Source organism: Ranitomeya variabilis, chromosome 6 (assembly GCF_051348905.1).
Source record: "Ranitomeya variabilis isolate aRanVar5 chromosome 6, aRanVar5.hap1, whole genome shotgun sequence".
Lineage (NCBI taxonomy): Eukaryota > Metazoa > Chordata > Amphibia > Anura > Dendrobatidae > Ranitomeya > Ranitomeya variabilis.
Genome location: NC_135237.1, coordinates 363,689,602 through 363,714,599, shown reverse-complemented (window position 1 = coordinate 363,714,599; position 24,998 = coordinate 363,689,602). Strand labels below are relative to the sequence as shown.

The 24,998-nt window shown below is 44.7% G+C and overlaps 1 long non-coding RNA gene across 1 annotated transcript; it reads right to left on the bottom strand.

Annotated features, from left to right (window-relative positions):
- Nucleotides 1-11,846: 11,846 nt before the first annotated feature.
- LOC143781180 (uncharacterized) lies at nt 11,847-12,879 on the bottom strand. The gene is made up of 4 exons (XR_013216606.1): nt 12,753-12,879; nt 12,565-12,643; nt 12,161-12,241; nt 11,847-11,913 (listed from the first exon to the last, which is right to left on the bottom strand). It is a non-coding gene; the product is annotated as an uncharacterized LOC143781180 (long non-coding RNA).
- Between the last annotated feature and the right edge of the window lie 12,119 nt (nt 12,880-24,998).

Sequence of the window (24,998 nt, the reverse complement as noted above, 5' to 3'; positions counted from 1 at the left end):
GTGTCTAGGGTATGTTAGGCACACCCCACGGCTACTTCTAGTTGCGGTGTTAGTTCAGGATTTGCGGTCAGTACAGGTTCCACTGACTCCAGAGAAAGTTTCATGCAGCTCCAAGGTCACCAGATCATAACAGCCTACTTTGTGTGTCAGAGCCACTAATTACACATGCCCTCCTCCGCTGAACCACGCTATGCTGCAAGTGTACTCCACTTACCAATTTTGAACAGCATTTTGCCTAATTACTTATTTAGGCCTACTTATTGTGTCTATCTCCCATTACAGTTGTCCTCCACTGCACAAAGCTGAGCTTCAATCTACAGGCTCTCATTAAGTAGTTGTTGTTAATATGTGTGGTTGGGGCCTACTAACGGTGGCTGCCGCTCCTGGGTTTTCTCCTGTTTGGTTTTCTTGAGCTTCAATCTTCAGGCTCTCATTAAGTAGTTGTTGTTAAGATAACAGTGCAGTTGTCCTATTTCGGTTGGGGCCTACTAACGGTGTCTGCTGCTCCCTGGTGTTGTCCTCCACTGTACAGAGCTGAGCTTCAGTCTTCAGGCTCTCATTAAGTAGTTGTTGTTAATATAACACTGCTGTTGGCCTACTAGTGTGGTTGGGGCCTACTAGCGGTGTCTGCCGCTCCAAGGTGTTCTCCAGGTTTACTTGCCTGAGCTTCAATCTTCAGGCTCTCGTTAAGCAGTTGTTGTTAATACAACACTGCTGTTGGCCTACTAGTGTGGTTGGGGCCTACTAACGGTGTCTGCCGCTGCTTTCTGTTCTCCACTGTACAGAGCTGAGCTTCAATCTTCAGGCTCTCATTAAGTTGTTGTTTATATAACACTGCAGTGGGCCTACTATTTTGGTTGGGCCTAGTAACGGTGTCTGCCGCACCTTGGTGTTGTCCTGTGTTATTTTCCAGAGCTTCAATCTTCAGGCTTTCGGGCTAGATTTGTAATATTAAACTGCATTGGGCCTACTAGTGTGGTTGGGCCCTTAAAACGGTGTCTGCCGCTCCTGGGTTTTCTCCTGTTTTGTTTTCCCGAGCTTCCATCTTCAGGCTTTTGGCCTTTATTTGTAATATTAAACTGCATTGGGCCTACTACTGTGGTTGGGCCCTTAAAACGGTGTCTGCCGCTCCTGGGTTTTCTACTCCAGTGAACAAACCAATGCCGCCTGGTTAGTCCTGTTACCAATTTTGAACTGCATTTAGCCCACTTTATTATTTGGGCCTATATCTGTGTTTCATCCTCATCCTGCCCATTGCCCAGCCAGTGCTAGATGAGTCTTGTGGTACATTGACCCAGACCACTACATTCCCCTTGCACGCTACACAGCCACAATCTGACCCTGCTGAAAATCAGGTTCCCCTTCCCGCATACTATACCACCTTACACAGGGACAAAGAGGAAGGTGCAGATGAAAGTGCAGGTTCCTTCATCAGGTGGGGGGGCATACTCGTTGGCGACGTCACAGGCACAGGGCCCCTCAGAGTAAGCAGAAGTGTCGCTGCCGGTGGGAGGCGCCCCCGCCGTGCAAACACACCGCCGTACTTTGAGGGGCCCTGTGCCAGTGCCAATGCGAACGAGTGGGCCCCCCCTGCTTGCTCAGGATCACAGCACTTGCAAACTTTAAATACTTACCTCTCACTGCTCCACCGCCGTGACGTAGTCCACGTTTCCTGGGCCCACTAAAAACTTGAACCAGCCCTACCCCCCACAACTTTAGCCAAATGACCCCCAATTTCCAATGCCTAACTATTATTATAAAGTTAATTAAGATTGACAAGCTTCAGAAACAAGAATGGATGTTTTTGCCATTAAAATGGGCACTGTAGGTGTTTTCCTGGCCCCCACTCACTGCTCACTATTCTTCCCCATTGACTTGCATTGGGTTTCGTGTTTCGGTCGATCCCCGACTTTTCGCGATAATCGGCCGATTGCACTCGACTTGACTTTTGAGATAGTCGGGTTTCGCAAAACCCGACTCGACCCCAAGAAAGTAAAAGTCGCTCAACCCTACTCACTACTGAAAATCCTCTAATAACCCAGAAAAAGATATATATAACACTAAGGTCTCTTAGAGCTATATTGAACCCTTTTTGAGCTGTTTCTGGAATGTAGGGATTTTTCTTTTGTGTTTAAAAACATGGCAAAATAATGTAACTGCCAAAAAGGCAAAGCTTATAGCTTAATAATAATAATAATAATTTTAATAATTATATTTCTTTGGCGCCAACATATTCTGCAGCACTTAACGTTTTAGAGGGGACTTGTGCAGAAAATGAAAGACATTACAGAATGAAGAATAATCACATAAATCAACAGATACCAAGAGGAGCGAGGGCCATGCTAGCAAGCTTACAAGCTATGGCTTGTCTTTCTCCCAAGTCAGGAAGCATATTTTTTTTTCTAACACACAAGCCTTGGTTTTAGGAGTTTTTTTAGTAGCAAAATTGGAAAAGAGAGGTATCAAACTGCTTTCCTTGTTTGCAGTGTGTCAAGAATCTTAAAAATTGTGTTATTGAGGTACTTTGCTGCTGCAGTATATCACAGATACATCAATTTACATTTACACTGACTTTGCAGGAACAACACCTCCCCATTTTTCACTTGAATCTTTGTATGACTACTCACAGACTGACATTATCACTCCCGTTTTCTATGTTTTTCACTGATGGTCTCTTCAACAAATGGGGACCACGATGTGGACTACCGTCGCTTGTGTTTTGATAATTTATTTCTTGCTTTTTTTTTAAACAAATATATTTCTACTGTGAAAAGCCCATACATGTGATATATCCGTTGTGAGGTGTTGCTACGCTCGGTATAAACCTTCAGGTAGACTCAGGAGTAGGGTTGAGCGACATTTCCTTTTTTGGGGTCGAGTCGGGTTTTGCGAAACCCGACTTTGTCAAAAGTCGAGTAGAGTGAAATCGGCCGATTATCGTGAAAAGTCGGGGATCGACCGAAACATGAAACCCAATGCAAGTCAATGGGGAAGCATAGTCGGCAGTAAGTGGAGGCCAGGAAAACACCTACAGTGCCCAATATAATGGCAAAAACATCCATTCTTGTTACTGAAGCTTGTCAATCTTAATTTACATTATAATAATAGATAGGCATTGGAAATTGGGAGTCATTTGGCTAAAGTTGTTGGGGGTAGGGCTGGTTCAAGTTTTTAGTGGGCCCAGGAAACGTGGACTATGTCACGGCGGTGGAGCAGTGAGAGGTAAGTATGTCAAGTTTGCAAGTGCTGTGATCCTGAGCAAGCAAGGGGGGCCCACTAGTTGGCATTGGCACTGGCACAGGGCCCCTCAAAGTACAGCGGTGTGTTTGCACGGAGGGGGCGCCTCCCACCGGCAGCGTCACTTTTGCGTACTCTGAGGGGCCCTGTGCCAGTGACGTCGCCAATGAGTATGCCCCCCCACCTGATGAAGGAACCTGCACTTTCATCTGCACCTTCCTCTTTGTCCCTGTGTAAGGTGGTATAGCATGCGGGAAGGGGAACCTTACTTTCAGCAGGGTCAGATTCTGGCTGTGTAGAGTGCAAGGGGAATGTAGTGGTCTGTGTCAATGTACCAGCAGACTCATCTAGCAGTGGCTGGGCAATGGGCAGGATGAGGAGGAAACACAGATATAGGGCCAAAGAATAAAGTAGGCTAAATGCAGTTCAAAATTGGTAACAGGACTAACCAGGCGGCATTGCTTTGTTCAGTGGAGGACAACTGTAATGAGAGGCTGACACAGTTAGTAGGCCCAAGTAATAAAGTGGGCCAAATGAAGTTCAAAATTGGTAAAAGGAGTAAACAGGCGGCACTGCTTTGTTCAGTGGAGGAGAACACCAAGGAGCGGCAGACACCGTTACTAGGCCCCAACAAAAGTAGTAGGGCAACTGCAGTGTGACATTAAAAAATACTTAATGAGAGCCTGAAGGTTGAAGCTCAGACAAGGAAACCTGGAGGAGAACACCAAGGAGCGGCAGACACCTTTACTAGGCCCCAACCAAAGTAGTAGGGCAACTGCAGTGTGACATTAAAAAATACTTAATGAGAGCCTGAAGGTTGAAGCTCAGACAAGGAAACCTGGAGGAGAACACCAAGGAGGAGGAGAACACCAAGGAGCGGCAGACACCGTTACTAGGCCCCAACCAAAGTAGTAGGGCAACTGCAGTGTGACATTAAAAAATACTCAATGAGAGCCTGAAGGTTGAAGCTCAGACAAGGAAACCTGGAGGAGAACACCAAGGAGCGGCAGACACCGTTACTAGGCCCCAACCAAAGTAGTAGGGCAACTGCAGTGTGACATTAAAAAATACTCAATGAGAGCCTGAAGGTTGAAGCTCAGACAAGGAAACCTGGAGGAGAACACCAAGGAGGAGGAGAACACCAAAGAGTGGAGCTCAGACAAGGAAACTGGGAGGAGAACACCAAGGAGGAGGAGAACACCAAGGAGCGGCAGACACCGTTACTAGGCCCCAAACAAAGTAGTAGGGAAACTGCAGTGTGACATTAAAAAATACTCAATGAGAGCCTGAAGGTTGAAGCTCAGACAAGGAAACTGGGAGGAGAACACCAAAGAGGAGGAGAACACCAAGGAGCGGCAGACACCGTTACTAGGCCCCAACCAAAGTAGTAGGGCAACTGCAGTGTGACATTAAAAAATACTCAATGAGAGCCTGAATGTTGAAGCTCAGACAAGGAAACCTGGAGGACAACACCAAGGAGCGGCAGACACCGTTACTAGGCCCCAACCAAAGTAGTAGGGCAACTGCAGTGTGACATTAAAACATACTCAATGAGAGCCTGAAGGTTGAAGCTCAGACAAGGAAACCTGGAGGAGAAAACCAAGGAGCGGCAGACAGCGTTACTAGGCCCCAATCAAAGTAGTAGGGCAACTGCAGTGTGACATTAAAAAATACTCAATGAGAGCCAGAAGGTTGAAGCTCAGACAAGGAAACCGGGAGGAGAACACCAAGGAGGAGGAGAACACCAAGGAGCGGCAGACACTGTTATTAGGCCCCAACCAAAGTAGTAGGGCAACTGCAGTGTGACATTAAAAAATACTGAATGAGAGCCTGAAGGTTGAAGCTCAGAAAAGGAAACCTGGAGGAGAACACCAAGGAGCGGCAGACACCATTACTAGGCCCCAACCAAAGTAGTAGGGCAACTGCTGCCTTATATAAACAACTACTTAATGAGAGCCTGAAGGTTGAAGTTCAGCTTTTCCAGTGGAGAACAGCGTGATTGAGTGGCGCCGCAGACTGACAAAGGTAGTATGTGTTAACTAAAAAAGTTGGCTCTATGCATTTTTACATTAGTTACAGGGGTACACAGGCAGCATTGGTGTGGTCAGTGGAGGACAATTGGAAGGAGGGACCGCAGACAGACTTCCTAGGCCTAAAATAATAAAATAGGCTCTATGCAGCTTCCATTAGGTGGCAGGGGTACACAGGCAGCATTGGTGTGGTCAGCGGAGGACAATTGGAAGGAGGGACCGCAAACAGACTTCCTAGGCCTAAAATAATAAAATAGGCTCTATGCAGCTTCCATTAGGTGGCAGGGGTACACAGGCAGCATTGGTGTGGTCAGTGGACGACAATTGGAAGGAGGGACCGCAGACAGACTTCCTAGGCCTAAAATAATAAAATAGGCTCTATTCAGCTTCCATTAGGTGGCAGGGGTACACAGGCAGCATTGGTGTGGTCAGCGGAGGACAATTTGAAGGAGGGACCGCAGACAGACTTCCTAGGCCTAAAACAATAAAATAGGCTCTATGCAGCTTCCATTAGGTGGCAGGGGTACACAGGCAGCATTGGTGTGGTCAGTGGAGGACAATTTGAAGGAGGGACCGCAGACAGACTTCCTAGGCCTAAAATAATAAAATAGGCTCTATGCAGCTTCCATTAGGTGGCAGGGGTACACAGGCAGCATTGGTGTGGTCAGTGGAGGACAATTTGAAGGAGGGACCGCAGACAGACTTCCTAGGCCTAAAATAATAAAATAGGCTCTATGCAGCTTCCATTAGGTGGCAGGGGTACACAGGCAGCATTGGTGTGGTCAGCGGAGGACAATTGGAAGGAGGGACCGCAGACAGACTTCCTAGGCCTAAAATAATAAAATAGGCTCTATGCAGCTTCCATTAGGTGGCAGGGGTACACAGGCAGCATTGGTATGGTCAGTGGAGGACAATTTGAAGGAGGGACCGCAGACAGACTTCCTAGGCCTAAAATAATAAAATAGGCTCTATGCAGCATCCATTAGGTGGCAGGGGTACACAGGCAGCATTGGTGTGGTCAGTGGTTGAAATTGGAAGGAGGGACCGCAGACAGACTTCCTAGGCCTTAAATAATAAAATAGGCTCTATGCAGCTTCCATTAGGTGGCAGGGGTACACAGGCAGCATTGGTGTGGTCAGTGGAGGACAATTTGAAGGAGGGACCGCAGACAGTCTTCCTAGGCCTAAAATAATAAAATAGGCTCTATGCAGCTTCCATTAGGTGGCAGGGGTACACAGGCAGCATTGGTGTGGTCAGTGGAGGACAATTTGAAGGAGGGACCGCAGACAGACTTCCTAGGCCTAAAATAATAAAATAGGCTCTATGCAGCTTCCATTAGGTGACAGGGGTACACAGGCAGCATTGGTGTGGTCAGTGGAGGACAATTTGAAGGAGGGACCGCAGACAGACTTCCTAAGCCTAAAATAATAAAATAGGCTCTATGCAGCTTCCATTAGGTGGCAGGGGTACACAGGCAGCATTGGTGTGGTCAGTGGACGACAATTGGAAGGAGGGACTGCAGACAGACTTCCTAGGCCTAAAATAATAAAATAGGCTCTATGCAGCTTCCATTAGGTGGCAGGGGTAAACAGGCAGCACTGTTGTGGTCAGCGGAGGACAATTTGAAGGAGGGCCCGCAGACAGACTTCCTAGGCCTAAAATAATAAAATAGGCTCTATGCAGCTTCCATTAGGTGGCAGGGGTACACAGGCAGCATTGGTGTGGTCAGCGGAGGACAATTGGAAGGAGTGTCTGACACACTAGGTCTCCCAAAAACAAAATAAATGTTAATGTCTCCCCAATAAAGCAACCCCCCCCCAAAAAAAAAAAGGGTGGTATACTTAGGTACAAGGGTGTGCTCCTATGCTGACTTTCTGACATTGTAATTTGGCGCAAAGTATTTACTGGTGTAAATGTAGGACAGGGCCCCTGACTATTTTAACTAGCATCATACATGTCAACAAATTGTTATTGTCTGTGCCAGCCATTGAAGGATTTCAGCGCATAGACTAAACGGTGGTGGAGCATCGAGAGATAATTTTGCAAGTGGTAGAGCACAGTTTGACCTGGGAGGGGGAAACTCTCTCCTGGACGGCGGTACAAGCCCAGGGCCCCTCATGTTACAACGGTGTGTCTGACGTTGGGTGCGCGCCACCACCGCCAGAGACACTTCATTTTACTATGAGGGACCCAGTGCCAGTGCCGTCGACCAAAAGTGGGCACACCCACCTCTTCAGACAAACGGCACTCTGACGGGTGCTTGCGCCAAGTGGCAAGACCACGGCCCCGTGGGGGGAGTTAGGCCATTTAGGGAGGTGTAAACATGTCGTATGCTGGACAAACAGCAGCAGCAAATTAAGAGATTGGAACAGTCAGTAATACCAGTCCCAAAGCGAGACCTTTTTAGAGAAAAGCTAGGTGTCAGCTGGGAAAGGTGGGGCAAAATAATTAGAAATCCATGAGTGGTTCATTTTAATGAAGGTTAGATCATCAACATTTTGGGTAGCCAGATGAGTCCTTTTTTCGGTCAGTATAGAACCAGCAGCACTGAATATTCTTTCTGATAGCACACTAGCTGCTGGGCAAGCAAGCTCCTGCAATGCATATTCGGCCAATTCAGGCCAGGTATCTATTTTGGATGCCCAGTATTCAAAGGGGAATGACGGTTGAGGGAGAACATCGGTAATGGAGGAAAAATAGTTAGTAACCATACTGGACAAATGCTGTCTCCTGTCACTTTGAATTGATGCTGCAGTACCTGTCGTGTCTGCGGTCATTGCGAAATCACTCCACAACCTGGTCAGAAAACCCCGCTGTCCTACACCACTTCTGATTTGTGCACCTCTAACACCTCTGCCCTGTTGCCCCCTGCAGCTCGTGTGAGAACCATCAACGGCGCAGTGTGCTGGGAATGCCTGAATCAAACGGTCTACAAGAGTAGCTTGTTTGGTTGCCAATATTTGTTCGAGGTTCTCATGTGGCATGATATTTTACAATTTGCCTTTATAGCGAGGATCAAGGAGGCAGGCCAACCAGTAATCGTCATCGGTCATCATTTTTATAATGCGTGGGTCCCTTTTGAGGATACGCAAGGCATAATCCGCCATGTGGGCCAATGTTCCAGTTGTCAAGTCAGTGCATATGCTGGGTTGAGGAGCACTTTCGGGAAAATCAACATCACTTGTCTCCCTCAAAAACCCTGAACCCGGCCTTGCACCGCCAGCACTTTCTATTGCCCACTGAGAAGCTTCCTCATCCAAAAAATACTCATCCCCATCATCCTCCTTGTCCTCCTCCTCTTCGCCCGCCACCTCGTCCTGTACACTTCCCTGAGCAGACAATGGGTGACTGTCATCAAGGCTTCCCTCGTCCTCGGCTGCAGACGCCTGCTCCTTTATGTGCGTCAAACTTTGCATCAGCAGACGCATTAGGGGGATGCTCATGCTTATTACAGCGTTGTCTGCACTAACCAGCCATGTGCATTCCTCAAAACACTGAAGGACTTGACACACGTCTTGGAGCTTCGACCACTGCACAGCTGACAACTCCATGTCTGCCATCCACCTGCCTGCCAGTGTATGTGTATCCTCCCACAAATACATAACAGCACACCTCTGTTCGCACAGTCTATGAAGCATGTGCAGTGTGGAGTTCCTTGTTGCAACATCGATGATTAGGCGATGCTGGGGAAGGTTCAAAGACCGCTGATGGTTCTGCATACGGATGGAGTGTACGGGCGAACGACGGATGTGAGAGCAAAGTCTGCGCACTTTCAGCAGCAGGTCGGGTAACCCCGGATAACTTTTCAGGAAGCACTGCACCACCAGGTTTAAGGTGTGAGCCAGGCAAGGAATGTGTTTCAGTTGTGAAAGGGCTATGGCAGCCATAAAATTCCTTCCGTTGTCACTCACTACCTTGCCTGCCTCAAGATGTACAGTGCCTAGCCATGACTGAGTTTCTTGCTGCAAGAACTCGGACAGAACTTCCACGGTGTGTCTGTTGTCGCCCAAACACTTCATTGCCAATACAGCCTGCTGACGCTTGCCACAAGCTGTTCCATAATTGGACACCTCGTGTGCAACAGTGGCAGCTGCGGATGGAGTGGTCGTGCGACTGCGGTCTGTGGACGAGCTCTCGCTTCTGCCGGAGGACGAGGAGGAGGAGGGGGACGAACGCCTACAGCCAACTGTTTCCTACATCGTGGGCTAGGCAGAACTGTCCCAATATTACTCTCCCCTGTGGACCCTGCATCCACCACATTAACCCAGTGTGCCGTGATGGAGACGTAATGCCCCTGGCCATGCCTACTGGTCCATGCATCTGCTGTCAGGTGCACGTTTCTACTCACAGATCACCTGAGGGCATGTACAATGCGGTCTTTTACATGCTGGTGGAGGGCTGGGATGGCTTTTCTCAAAAAGAAGTGTCGACTGTGTAGCTCGTAGCGTGGTACAGCGTAGTCCATCAGGGCTTTGAAAGCTTCGGTTTCGGTAGGGCATCATCTCTAACGAGATTAGTCTAGCAATGTGAGTGTTCAAACCCTGTGTACGCGGATGCGAGGATGAGTACTTCCTTTTCCTAACGAGAGTCTCATGTAGGGTGAGCTGGACTGGAGAGCTGCACACGGTGGAACTAGCGGGGGTGCCGGTGGACATGGGTGACTGAGAGAGGGTTGGTGATGGTATTCTTGATGTTGCCCTACATACAGTTTTTCCGACCACGAACCTGGTGATTCCCTGACTGCTTTGGCCTTGCAACGAAACTGCCACATTACCTGCAGGTGGTGTGGTAAACGGTGGGCTTACAGTGAGGGAAGGGATGTCGCATTGCTGACTAGCTTCATTGTGAGAGGGTGCTACAACGTTAAGGGACGTTTGGTAGTTTGTCCAGGCTTGCAAGTGCATGGTGGGTAAATGTCTATGCATGCAACTTGTTTTTAAATTTTTAACATTCTGACCTCTTCTGAAGGTCCTTGAGCATTTCTTACAGATGACTTTGCGCTGATCATTGGGATCTTGGTTAAAAAAATTCCAGACTGCACTCTTCCTATCGGATACCTTTTCAGGCATTGCACACTGAGCTACTTTAACCTGATGGCCACGCTGTCCTACAACTGGTTTTGGTTTTGCCACACGTTTTTGGCCAGATACGGGCCTGCCAGATGGAACCTGTTGTGATGTTGATGCCTGCTGCGGCTCCTCCTCCTCCTCCGCTTCAGAGCTAATGCCGCCTGCACCCTGTTCCCACAATGGCTGCCAATCGGGGTCAACAACTGTGTCATCTATGACCTCCTCTTCTATGTTCTGTGCACCTTCCTCTGGGTCACCGTGTAAGCCGGTGCTATAGCGTTCGTGACGGGGCTCCATAGTCTCATCGGGGTCAGATTCTGGATCAGTACACTGCGAGGGCAATGTTCTGATCTGAGTCAAAGGAACAGCATAATAATTTGGCTGTGGCTGTGCATCTGTGCACTCCATGTCCGATTCATCTTGTAATGGGAATGGCCTGTTAACAATTTCCCTTTCTAACCCAGGCACGGTATGTGTAAAGAGCTCCATGGAGTAACCAGTTGTGTCGCCTGACGCATCCTTCACTGTTGTTCTTGGTGAAGGACACAAGGAAGCGACTTGTTCCTGACCGGGAGCATCCACTGATGACGCACTGCTCTGACATTTGGCACTTTCCGAGGAGGAGGCGAAAGAGCAGAGTCAGCAATTAAAGCCAATACTTGTTCCTGCTGCTCCGGCTTCAAAAGCGGTTTTCCTACTCCCAGAAATGCCTTTGAAGCCTTGTGGAGCCTGACGATGACGCAGGCTCAACAACTCGAGACTTAGGGGCTATATTGCTTTTCCCACGACCACCTGATGCTCCATGACCACCACCACTACCATCACTACCAGCTGGCAATGAACGCCCACGGCAACGACCTCTTCCACCAGACTTCCTCATTATTTGAAAAATGTAACCTAACTAACAACTGTTAGGTGGTCCTGTAAAACCAGGTAGAAGGTGTACGTGAACTTGTTGTGAATGTAAATCTCCCTTTTTTATGTGTGGCAGAATGCAGTGAAAAATCAGGCACACTGTTATACAGTAGGTTTTCTGTGGCAGAAAAGGAAAGACAGATGCCACACACAGGACTGGCACTAATGCAGATTTGCCAATCTTAATCTCACAATTTTTTTTTTTATGGGAGAATTAGGAAAAAATCAGGCCCACAGTTATACAGTAGGTTTTCAGTGGCAGAAAAACAAAGACAGATGTCACACACATGACTGGCACTAATGCAGATTTGCCAATCTTAATCTCACAATTTTTTTTGTTTTTTATGGGAGAATGAGGAAAAAATCTGGCACACTGTTATACAGTAGGTTTTCTGTGGCAGAAAAAGAAAGACAGATGCCACACACAGGACTAAGTATAGGGGAAATGGTGTGCACTCAGGTCGAAGGACAGTGAGGTGCTGGTAAACTGACCATTAGGTCAAGTCTATCATAAAGAAAAATTACCGCACACTCGATACTGAAGTATTGCAGAAAAAATGGTTTATGCCAATTTTATTTAAGAAAAAACACAGTAATGGTTTGCCACATTGATAGAACAAAACCCGACGTTTCGACCCTCCCGGGCCTTATTCATGGGGTTACTGGAGAGACAAACAAAAATTATATATAAACAATGGTTTGACATAAATTGGATAAGGACACATAACTATAAAGCAGATAAACAAAATAAAATAAATCACCAAAGGAAAAGCAAGCAAGATTAATATATACAAAAAAATATATATACAAAACAACTCCAAGGATGACAGTGGTCACACAATCAGGAGCGGCGAAACAATTCTGTCATAGAATGCAATGATATTGTAAATAGACTATCCAAGGTTTTACCTCTAGTCCAATGATATATATGCATAAAGGTGGCAGTAGTGGAGGAAAACAAACGATCTCTCTTTTTTAAAAGGGCATAACCTGTCACAGTGACAAGATCACAGTGTTAGTACATAAATCACATGAGAGTACAGAATACAGATCCTAACAATAAAGGATGGGTACCAGACACGTGTAATGTTAATTAAATATTATGAATGGCCGAGCCAGTAATAAGGTGTTAATCCGGGCATAGTGTAAGATGGTACATATAATGTGTTGCCTCTGTGTGTACAGGCAATATATGGATAGCACTAAAACTGATATTAAGTGCTACAGAAAAGTGTCCCATTAGAAGTGCCCACGCTGATGTAGAACAAGGGAACCCTCATTAAGATAAGTCTTTACATGAAAAGTCAATTTACCTTATAATGAGGTCAGTAAGGGCTGCTGTCCCAGAGATATGTAGCTTATTATAGAAGGGCCGTGTCATACATGGTGGGCCTGTAGAGTAGGTGGAGACACAAGGGTAAATGGGTGGTAACCAAGGTTACCAGGTAGAAGCGGTCAGAAACGACCGGCCGGAGGAGGAGAGGTGGCGCCACATATGTACCTGTTAGGGGTCTCCTGTGGAGTCAGCGGCGCATCCTGCGCCTTGCTGTGCTGTCCTGGACTGAGGCTTGCAGTGTGGGGGTGGGTGGAACTGCTGCCCTGAAATATCGCCGGACCGGAAGTCCCGGACCGGAAGTGACGTCACTGCACATGCTCACTAAGCCCTGAGTGTATGTAAGGGCAAAACTTTGCCCAGAGGTAGGAGTGTAGCAGCACTGTAAGAAGTGCTAGTGGAAAACCACTTGCGGAGGCTGTATATAGGTGCCAAAGGAGTATCATGACAATGTATATAGCTGGGGCGATTTGGGGATATATTGATAGAATTGATGGTTGAGAAAATGAAAATATGAATAGAAATAAAATGATGAAAATGAAAATCGCAAATAAAATGTAAACAATAAAAACAAAAATGAAAATAAAAAGATTGAAAATAAAAAATATTAAAATAAATAGTGATTAATGAAAAAAAGGGAAAAAAATGAAAAAACGAAAAAGGAAATAGTGGACCAAGCAAGAAAGAAAAACCCTGACAAGGGGAAATGAGTATCCTGATAGTGGAAAAATGAAAATAAAAATTAATGGAAACTAAAAATAAAAACTGGAATAAAATAAAAGTCAAAGAAAATTGTATATAAAATGAAAAAATAAAAAAATTAAAAAAATATAAAAATAAAATAAAAAATAAAAAATAAAAAATAATAATTTGGAAAATAAGGAAAATTGTAGCAGCGATACCGAAAAAATATATATCCATATGCACCTAGTGGAGAGTAGGCTCAACACACAGGACTGGCACTAATGCAGATTTGCCAATCTTAATCTCCCAATTTTTTTTTTTTTAATGGGAGAATTAGGAAAAATCATGCCCACAGTTATACAGTAGGTTTTCTGTGGCAGAAAAACAAAGACAGATGCCACACACAGGACTGGCACTAATGCAGATTTGCCAATCTTAATCTCACAATTTTTTTTTTTTTATGGGAGAATTAGGAAAAAATCAGGCCCACAGTTATATAGTAGGTTTTCTGTGGCAGAAAAAGAAAGACAGATGCCACACACAGGACTGGCACTAATGCAGATTTGCCAATCTTAATCTCCCAATTTTTTTTTTTTTATGGGAGAATGAGGAAAAAATCAGGCACACTGTTATACAGTAGGTTTTCTGTGGCAGAAAAAGAAAGACAGATGCCACATACAGGACTGGCACTAATGCAGATTTGCCAATCTTAATCTCACAATTTTTGTTGTTGTTTATGGGAGTATTAGGAAAAAATCAGGCCCACAATTATACAGTAGGTTTTCTGTTGCAGAAAAAGAAAGACAGATGCCACACACAGGACTGGCACTAATGCAGATTTGCCAATCTTAATCTCCCAATTTTTTTTTTTTTTATGGGAGAATTAGGAAAAAATCAGGCCCACAGTTATACAGTAGGTTTTCTGTGGCAGAAAAAGAAAGACAGATGCCACACACAGGACTGGCACTAATGCAGATTTGCCAATTTTAATCTGCCCCTTTTTTTTTTTTCAGGGAGACTAGTGAATAAATCTGGGCCACTGTATTACAGTATATTTTCTGTGGCAGAAAGTGGCTTGAAGAGATATACCAAAAAAAAAAAAAGGGACTGTACTACAATTACTATCTCCCTATAGTAATCTCAGAAAAGTGTGGCAGGCAGCAATAAAAAGGACTGCTGCACACAAAAGTCAAAAGTGTGGACAAACAAACAAGATAGCTGTGCAGAAAGGAAGGAGCAACAGGATTTGTGCTTTGAAAAAAGCAGTTGGTTTGCACAGTGGCGTACACACAGCAACGCAGCTATCAGGGAGCCTTATAACCTACAATAATATAATAATCTAGCCTCCACTGTCCCTGCAAAGAAAAGGTGGTGTTGGACAGTGGAAATCGCTACAGCACAAGCGGTTTTGGGGTCAATTTACCCTGCCTAACGCTATCCCTGCTTCTGACGAAGAGACAGCATCCTCTCCCTACGCTCAGATCAGCAGCAGTAAGATGGTGGTCAGCAGGAACGCCCCTTTATAGCCCCTGTGACACCGCAGAAAGCAAGCCAATCACTGCCATGCCCTTCTCTAAGATGGTGGGGACCAAGGCCTATGTCATCACGCTGCCCACACTCTGCGTGCACCTTCATTGGCTGAGAAATGGCGCTTTAAGCGTCATAGGAAATGAATCTACGGCCCAGAAGTTAGTACTTTAGTCTATGGCCAAGCATTCCTTCTCTTCAATTGCATAATTCATGTCGCAAGAAGAGAGTTTTCGGTTCAAATAAAGGATGAGATGCTCCTCTCTATTTATTTCCTGTGAGAGTACCACTCCTTATCCAGCCTCTGAAGCATCGGTCTGTAACACAAATTATTTTTTAAAGTCTGGTGCAACCAGAACCGGATGCCTACATAGAGCCCACTTGAGTTCCTGAAATGCCTACTTCCTGTGCAGCACCAAGATCCGGTCCACTGCCCTCTTGAAGGTAGCGGGGCCCCCCTGCAGACCGAAAGGCATCCTGCTGTAATGGAACCAGCCATCTGGCATTGAGAAGGCCATCTTCTCTTTGGCGCACTGCGACACAGGGATCTGCCAGTAATCCTTTGTTAGGGTGAGGGTTGTGAAATACTTTGCGGGCCTCAGTCATTCAATAAGTTCATCCAAATTGGGAACTCGTCAATCCTGGACACCTCATTGAACTTGCGGTAACCATTACAAAACTGCCACTCGTCACTTGGCTTCATTATGAGGACAATGGGACTTGACCAGCCACTTCTTGATTCCTTTATTACCCCAAGTTCCAGCATCCTCTTCATCTCTTGTGAGATTATCTCCCAATGTGATTTGTGGATTCTGTAGGGCTTCAGGTTCACCCTTACATGAGGCTTTGTTAGTATGTCGTGTTCCACGACCTGTGTGCGCCCTGGCAATTCTGAGAACAGATCATGGTTCTGCTGAAGCAGTTCCTGACATTGCTGCTTCTGGGCTTGCATCAACGCCTCTACAATTATGACCTCCTCGACCTTGGCTTCAGGATGGGTGAACAGCCAAGCAGCTCTGAGCGGTTCATGGTCCCACCAGGGTTTGAGCAGATTCACATGGTACACCTGGTACGGTTTCCTGCAACCGGGCTGGTGTTTCCTCTACCCTTAGATGACCCCTCAGTATATGAGCATGGGCCATCTCTAGAACCCTCCGCCAGTACGAAGTCAGAACTAACAGCTGTTCCACAATTTCTCCACCCCTCAATTTGATCACCCGATACAGCAGCTCGCTAGTCACTGTAAAATGAGGGAATTTGGTGTCAATCCCCGGCTCTTGAGCAACCCCATTACATACAGTGACATTTTCAAAGGCATATTTCAATGTGAGATCTCTAAGCTGAGCAGTCCAAAAATTCTCTCTGAGCACCTCTAAATCAGGGAAGCTGGGCTCCTCAGGTACAGTCTCATCTTCCTCTCCAGTGGGGACACAAAGGGGAAACTCCTTCACCTCTGCTCCTGAAGGAGTTTCCTTCACTGGCCCTGGCTTTAATTGGGACACTCAGTACAGCCCCCTTCTGCCACAAGTCCCAGAACAGAGAAAAATCAAGACCCAGTATGATGGGATGGATCAAGTCTCTCACTACCCCAACCTCATGGGTCTTATCACCACAGTATGTCCCTATGGTTACTCTAGCTAAAGGGTAGTCCTTGGCATCTCCATGTATACAGCAGACACCCACCCACTTATTGGAGATTAACTGTTGGGGCAGTGCAGCGCTGATTAGTGTCACCAGATTTCCAGAGTCCAAGAGCCTGGGGACTGTCACCAGGTTTACAGTCCACAGCCCAGGCCGGGTAAGCATAGTATGAGCTCCATCTGACGAGACTGCAGTCCATAGGTTCAGGGGTATTATGCCCAGGATTGTGACACCGACAGCAGACCACATGCTTCATCCCAGTCATAGAGGTCCCCTCAGCAGGATTGTGACATCCCCCAGTTATGGGCCTAGTCAACCTCTTGACTAGCCAGCCCCCTTTTGCCCTTTTGAGTATCCCAGTACAGGGACGTAGTAATATCTTTTTTTTCTCTTTTTTAAATTTCCTTCATTTCCATTCTTATACTGACAGCTGCATCAAATGACACTTTGACTGACTTCATAATTCACTGTATAAACTGGAGGTTAGTGTTTTCCAGTATCCTTAACTTCCTGTACTCTACAGAGTTAATAATCCATAGTTCTCCATTCCTCCCAGCTTCTTCTCCTTGCTCCTTCCATTTATTCGCTGCCTCACCAGCTTTGTCCTCAGCACATTCAAAAGTTGCTTCTTGCTTGCAAGTTTTATCACAAAAAAATTGTGGCAAAATTTTACTTTTTTGAAAAGTTGCTTAAAAAATTATAGCATTTTGGCACAATTGCCTAAAAATCATGACAGAATGCTGAAATACCTTAGTAATTACAGCTAGAAGAGGTCACTTGTAAGCACCTTGGAAATGCAATCTTATATTTATTCTCTTTAGTCATATAACTGAAAACTTATGCTTCTCCATTTTTAAAATGTTTTGTAGCAGCACATTTTTCATTCTCAGATCCCACTCCAGAATATGCTTCAGCAAAAATAGCATAGAAAGTTCATGCTGTTTTCCAGATGCTGTCTGGTAAGGAGCAGCTGGGCAAGTTGTTTCTCAGCATCTTTGTCAATCAAGGGCTACATGGCAGCATGAAAGATGTGGGAACCCAGCTCCAAAGTGATTTGGCATTGACATGTATGGGGAGCCACGACTTCTATTCAAAATTAGGCATACAAAAATGAAGGATAGCAGGCAGGCCAATGAAGCAACAGGTGGAAACAAGATATTGTACTTAACATTACAAACCTAATCATTAATGACAAATTTAACTGGTATATGTTCTTTCTGGGTTTATTTTTATATCAGTTGCTCACCACAAAGGTAGTGGCAGCTGCCTGTCCCAGTTAAAACAATTACCGTATTTTCCGCTTTGTTAGACGCACTTTATTTCCCCCAAATTTGGGGGGGAAATGGGGGTGCGTCTTACAAAGCAGATATACCGCTTACCGTTACAGGCTGGGATGAGGGGGTGTCCGCTGCCGCCCGCTGCTGCTGCCGCCCACCACCGCTGCTGCTGCTGCCGCCCGCCACCGCTGCTGCTGCCGCCTGCCACCACTGCTGCTGCCGCCCGCCACCGCTGTCGCCCGCTGCTACTCCGGTGCTGCGGGGACTCTGGTGACATTTTGTGAAAGACCAGAGCCCCCAGGCATTTCGTCCATGCGTTCCTTCCTGTATGACTGACTCCGGGAAAATGGCCGCCGAAATCTCGGGAGATGAGATTTCAGGGCTGAGATCTCATCTCTCGAGATTCCGGCGGCCATTTTCCCGGAGTCAGTCATACAGGAATACATGGACGAACTGCCAGGGGGCTCTGGCCTTTCACAATATGTCGGCAGAGCCCCCGCAGCACTGGAAACAGCCCTGAAGCCCCGAAGCCCCCAAGCAGCACAGGAGCCCCCCGCAGACCGCCTCATCCCAGCCTGCAGCACAGGAGCCCCCCTGCAGACTGCCTCATCCCAGCCTGCAGCACAGGAGCCCCCCTGCAGCACAGGAGCCCCCCTGCAGACCCCCTCATCCCAGCCTGCTGCATAGGAGCCCCCCTGCAGACCTCCTCATCCCAGCCTGCAGCAATGATACACTCCTGCCTCCAGCAACGACCCTGGGACCCTGATCCACTGCAGCAACAACCCCTGGTAAGTAATAAGACGCATGGATTATAAGACGCCCCACCAATTTATTAAAAAAAGTTTTTTCCTATTTTTCTCCTCAAAATTTGGGGTGCGTCTTATAATCCGGAGCGTCTTACAAAGCGAAAAAAATACGGTAAACAATTTAATCTACACCCACGATATATGAATGCTCATGCCTCTGCTCAAAGCTGGGATATGAAACATCTTATCTTTCCTTTTCCTTCCTTTCCCTTCCGTCTTCTTCTTCTTTCTCTCACTTTGTCTCTTGCACTGTCTGTCATGATCCAGGTCAGGTTTTACTTCAGGTTGTCTCTTTCCTGACCTGGTCATGCGCGGGTTAACCTTTCCTACCTCTCTCTGGTGTATGGGTGGCTATTTCCCTGTTTCTGGCAGCTGATGTCAGTGATAGTTCATGTCTTTGGCTATAGCAGCTGATCTTGCATAACCTGAGTGTGTCCTTTGCTACCCATCTGCCCGTGTTCATATTTGCCCCATACTGACCTCTGACTTGGTGCATCGTGTGTGTCTTTTCCCCTCTGTGTATGACCTGGTTTGATTTCTGACCTGCCCTAACGTCTTGCGTTCCAGTTTTGGATTGTCCTTCTGGCTCTGATCTTTGGTGTGTGTCTGGCTGTGTTTTCCTCTCATCTTCTTGGTACCGCGCTCCTGACTGGTTTCTGACCCCTGGCTTAGTTCAGACCTTGCTTCTGTCTTGTCCTCTGACACTGCATTCCCAGCTGTTGCTGTTTTGACTTATCCGATCTCCCTATTGCCCCCTAGCTGAGTTTTGCCCAGCTCTTCAGATCTTTGCTTCAGATGATCTCCTGTTACCTCCCTTCCGCTTACCCTGGTGGTTGTTCCCATATTGCACTACATTGTCCCTTTCTTTCTTATTTTCTTTTTGCTTTCCCTTCCTTCTTCTCCTCTCCTTTTCCTTCCTTTCTTACCTTTCCTCTCCTTTCCTTTTCTTCTTTCTCTTTGTCTCTCTTTTTTCTTTCTTTCTCATACTTTCTTTCTTTCTTCCTTTCTTTCTTTTCCTTCCTTAATTCTTTCTTTCCTTTCCTTCTATTCCTCTCCTTTTCCTTCCTTTCCTTTCCTCTCCTTTCCCTTTTTTCTTTCTTCTTTCTCTATTTCTTTTTTCTTTCTCTCTATTTCTTTCTTTCCTTCTTTCTTTCCCTTCCTTTTTTTGTCTTTCCCTTCCTTCTTTCTTTCCCTTCCTTCTTTTCCTTCCCCTTTTCCTTCCTTCCTTCCATTTCCTCTCCTTTCCCTTTCTTCTTTCTCTGTCTCTCTCTCTTTCTTTCTTACTCCTAATGTATCCATCATGCCTTGTATTCATTTCTGTGCCATGTAATGGTAAATATATTACTTACTCACACATTCACCCACACTTGCATGCATTTATGCAGTTGATATTCACCAGTGTGAACAATTAATTTAGGCAATGGTAGCAGCAAGGTAGTAGTGTTAAATAAAAAATAACTTTTAATAAATATCTTAAAAGAGGACTATAGTCCCAATCAACACCAAAAGGCAAAATGACACAAACAAAAAACCAAACCAAGTAACACATATAAAGCCAGACGCTCCTGTCTAGCGCTGTAGTCCTTATAGCATGGTGACCAGCATTTACTTATTACACCATAATAACAATACCCTATCACAATCTTGCACAGTTGTTAGTGCCTAACATACCATTTGTGCGCAAAAAACAGCATGTTTTTTAGCAATCAAGGGTATAAACAGGAATGGTCTCACCAAACTTCAGGGACCTTCCTTACAGCGTCATTCCATGCGTCCGATGCATAAAAAACCGGGGGAGGATTTTCCACAGATCCTACTTGCAACCCCTTTTCTCTCTGATGTCAACGGACCCTATGGGAAGCCTCCTTGTTATTCAATCTCCCGACGCGTTTCCTTGGGCTCTGTCATCAGGGGAGATGCCCAGTGTAGAAGAAATATGTGTGTGTGCCGATCATCGCACTTCACACCGGAGGACGTCAGGACCTGTTTGTGTCATTTTGCCTTTTGGTGTTGATTGGGACTATAGTCCTCTTTTAAGATATTTATTAAAAGTTATTTTTTATTTAACACTACTACCTTGCTGCTACTATTAACCATTTGGATTGGTAAACTTTTTTGATATATAATTTAGGCAATGATTGGAAAAGACGGATTCAAAGCTATTTTTTGTTTCATTTGGATTCATGACAATAATAAGCACATTTTTTATTTCCAATTACCATTACTCTATAAATAAATTGAAAATGTTATTCTGCTACAGGTAAACAATCTTTATGTGAAAACAACCTGCTGAGAAGAAAGTGAAAAATGCAGATAGTATTTGATGCACCCTAAGAACTCTAAGAAAGCCAGCGGGGAGTAAGGCTCCTTTGAAACCAATGCTGACTAGAAATATGCGTATATTTATTGATCTAAGTGTTAGAGTTGAAAAGGCAGTAACATGGAAATAACACTATAAGCAAAAAATATACTGATCAAACACTGGGATGCCAGTTTGCTAAAGATATCTTTTTTTCTTAGTCTGCTGGCCCGTTGTGATCTATGACCAGGTTACATCTAATTACCAAAGTGCTGTAGTCAGCAGTTTTTGTGAATGCCCCAGGACCACCTCATCTTAAAGTTGTTTTGAAGCTGGTCATTAATTGCTGAGAACACTTCATTTGTCAACCTCCCCTTACAAAGAAAAATACTTTATTCCACAGCTCCTTTTCACTAGTAGACACTCCTTTAATCCTACTGTAACAAACTTAAGGACAGAGCAAGGTCAAATATATATCTCATGAAGGAAGAATAGTCTTTTACTCTTATCCATTTGCCAAAGCGCACAATCTAGGTTACAATGGATAAATAGTAGGGTTCTTTTCACAAAAGCACAAGATGTGAACTCAACTGCCCCGTTATGAAGGATCATTGCTTTTTACACTAAAAAAATGGACAGAGCAACAATATCAGTCTTACCTTCTCTATCTTATGTATCATGCAGCATAGAGAAAATGATATATGACAGTAGCATTGCATCAGTAGGAAGAATAAACAAGCTACACAATTTAAAATAATTTACAATTAAAATGCTGAAAAAATCTTAAAATAGGTTGGCCACTTTATGTTTATTTTAACAGACATGTTGTGGACATGTTTTGTGTTCAATTACTATGATAGAGGTGAGACAGGTATGTCTCCCTCCTTCACATATTGGCAATCTTCATCATATACTACAAAGCTCTCCTGTCCATAAAATGGCTGCTCGTGGAGGAGCATGAGATTTGAACATCAACAAATGACCTCCTTGTTAGTAAGTAGTTAAGTTAAACATTTTTTTTCTTATTTTTTATAAATGTTTTTGCTATCAATTATATATAAAATCTTGAAACATAGCTGGTTTTACATAGGCTACAGGGTACTTTTTACTAAAGTCTTCCTATAAACTAAACAGCTTTCCTGTTCAGAAAATGGCAAGTGATGGAGGTTTCATGGTTCTGGGTTTGTAAACTTGAGCCTATGTTTTGCGGTTGGCTTCTCTGTCCACTGAGCCTCAGCAGACACACCTTTGCTTTGGGTGTTTAGGTTCGGTTTTCTTGGTTGCAGTCTGTTTAGCATAACACAGTTGTTTTAATTTGTGTGCACTACCACCTTTTGGGTACAGCTTTATATTCTTTCCCCTGCTGGCATTTCCTGCTAGTGATAGTCTCATTTGGATGTTCAGGCGTTCTGCTGCTATTTAAAGCAAGTCAGTGAAATTTAAGCTATGGTTTATGTCTTTGCTTTTTCTGTTTACTTTCTCTGCACCTATTTTCTGTTTCTTTTTGGAAAATAAGTGGTGTATTATCTGACTGTATGTACTTTATAATTTATTTCGTATTTAGTGGTTTATTTTACTCACTCTGTGAGCCCACATCTTTCCCGGCACATGTTAGCTGTTTTAAACAGCTGACATGTGCCCGGAACAGCCGTTGGTAGAATCGCAATCCACCCGCAGCTATTAACCCATTAAATGCCACTGTCTGTTAGGGGTCGATTTCCCTCCTCTGCACAGGGGGAATCTCGGTCCATCTCCGCTGCGGTCTCCCATTCTTCTCCTGCAGCAGTGGAGCTGTCGGTCCCAGCGTCTCGCTCAGTCTGACTCTGTGCTAAGAGTTACTGCTGCCTTTCCTGCTTCTGCCATTGAAGTCGGTGCTGGGCAGCGGTGAGCAGACGCTTCTGGGTCTAAGCCCTGCTTTGCTCGTTCTGAGCATGCCCAGAGTAAGATCTCTCAGTGGAGATTGAGGGTCACATGATCTGATACTGCAGCTAAGGTCATTGGCTCCTTCAGGATGGTCCTGTAGGTGCTCACGCTCTGGTGTAGCTTCTCATTGGTCCTTCTAGGAAGGTCCTGTACGTGCTGCAGCTATTTAAGGTTTGCATGACCGCACGGCCATGCGCTAGTATTGTTCTTTGTTAAGTGCTTTGCGCCAGTGTGGTCACGAGAGTATGTGTTCAGGGACCCGGCTGAAATAAGCCCCTAGAATGCTGGCACCTCCGGCGAGGAGTTTGTGTTTGAATGTGTTCAGGGACCCGGCTGAAATAAGCCCCTAGAATGCTGGCACCTCCGGCGAGGAGTTTTGTGTGCATGCGTGACCACTGACTGCTCTCTGTGTGGGCAGTTAACCTGTGCCTCTGTGAAGCCTAACAGGGCACAGTGCTTTTCTTTCACGACTACTCGGTGAAATAACTGAGTTAGTCCATTCCACGCCGACGTTGCTAGCAGCAGGTACTCCTGCACGGTGGACCCCGGGCTGCGAATGCACCAATATCAATAAAAACATCTCTATTTATTCGGTGCATTCCGCTAGCCGTAACACTGTCAAGCTCTAACTTTAACATACGCTTCCGGCAATCGCACCATAAATCCGCCAGTGGTCGGCGTTCATAGCAAGTCAGCAATTCTGCTACACAGAGGCAATCTGATCATCGCCTGTATGTAGCAGAGCCGATCGGACAAGTGTAGCTTCTAGTCTAGCTTCTAGTCTTCCATGGAGACTACTGAAGCATGCCAAAGTAAAGGAAAGTTTTAAAAACATAAATATATATATATATATATATATATATATATATAAAAGTTCAAATCACCTCCCTTTCAAAATAAAACAATAAAAAACAATCAAACATACACATATTTCGTATAGCCGTGTTCAGAATCGCTCGATCTTTCAATAAAAAAAGGATTAAAACCGAAAATATATTCATGTTTAGACCTCTTATCCTAATGGGAAAAAATAAAAATAATGATGTACACTCTTGGAACCCTAATGGCACAATACTCGGAGGGTTAAATCAATAGATCATAGAAGCAGGATGAGAGTCATGTTAACTCAATTCACCATAAATATTTAGAATATCAAGTTTTTATGAGGTACATGTCAGTGGCAAACAGACATTGGAATTAAACAGTTGTTCATACCAATTAATATCCATATGACATAAGTAAATATAAAGAGTTCACCTATAAAGTGCACTAGTGCCTGCTGAGATATGCGCTGTCTGTCTGACAAAAATTAGTAGCACACAGTCATATTTTAGTTCCAGTTAATGTCCAAATAGCATAAGTAGTTGTGGAGGCTGTCTGTCTAGCACACATTAGTAGACTAGCGCTACTGTATAACTATTTATAAAAAGGATTAACCTAATCGCTAAATGGCCTAGCGAGAAAAAAGTAAAAATGCCAGAATTATTTGTCGCTATGACATTGCATAAAATGCAATAATGGGCGATCAAAAGAACGCATCTGTACCAAAATGGTATCATTAAAAATGACTCGGCTTGCAAAAAATAAGCCCTCTTCCAACCCAAGATCATAAAAAATGGAGACGCTATGGGCATTAGAAAATAGCACAATTTTTTTTATCAAACATTTGAAATTTTTTTCACCATCTAACCCCTTTACCCAAAGGGTAATTTTACAATTCTGACCACTGTCGCTTTATGAGGTTAAAACTCTGGAACACTTCAAAACGGATCCCGGTGATTCCAGCATTGTTTTCTTGTGACATATTGTACTTCATCGTAGTTGTAAAAATTATTTGATATGACTTGCATTTATATGTGAAAAAAACAGAATTTTGGCACAAATTTTGAAAATGTCGCAATTTTTCAGCTTTGAATTTTCATGCCCTTAAATCACACAGATATGTTACACAAAATACTTAATAAAGTAACATTTAACATTTAATGTCTACTTTGCATCAGCACAATTATGGAACCACATTTTTTTTGTTATGAAGTTATAAGGGTTAAAAGTTGATCAGCGATTTCTTATGATCAGCGATTTCTTATTTTTAAAACACCTTTTTTTTTAGGGACCACATCACATTTGAAGTCACTTTGGGGGGTCTATGTGATAGAAAACACACCAAAGTGACACCATTCTAAAAACTGCACCCCTCAAGGTGCTCAAAACCACATTCAAGAAGTTTATTAACCCTTCAGGTGCTTCACAGGAATTT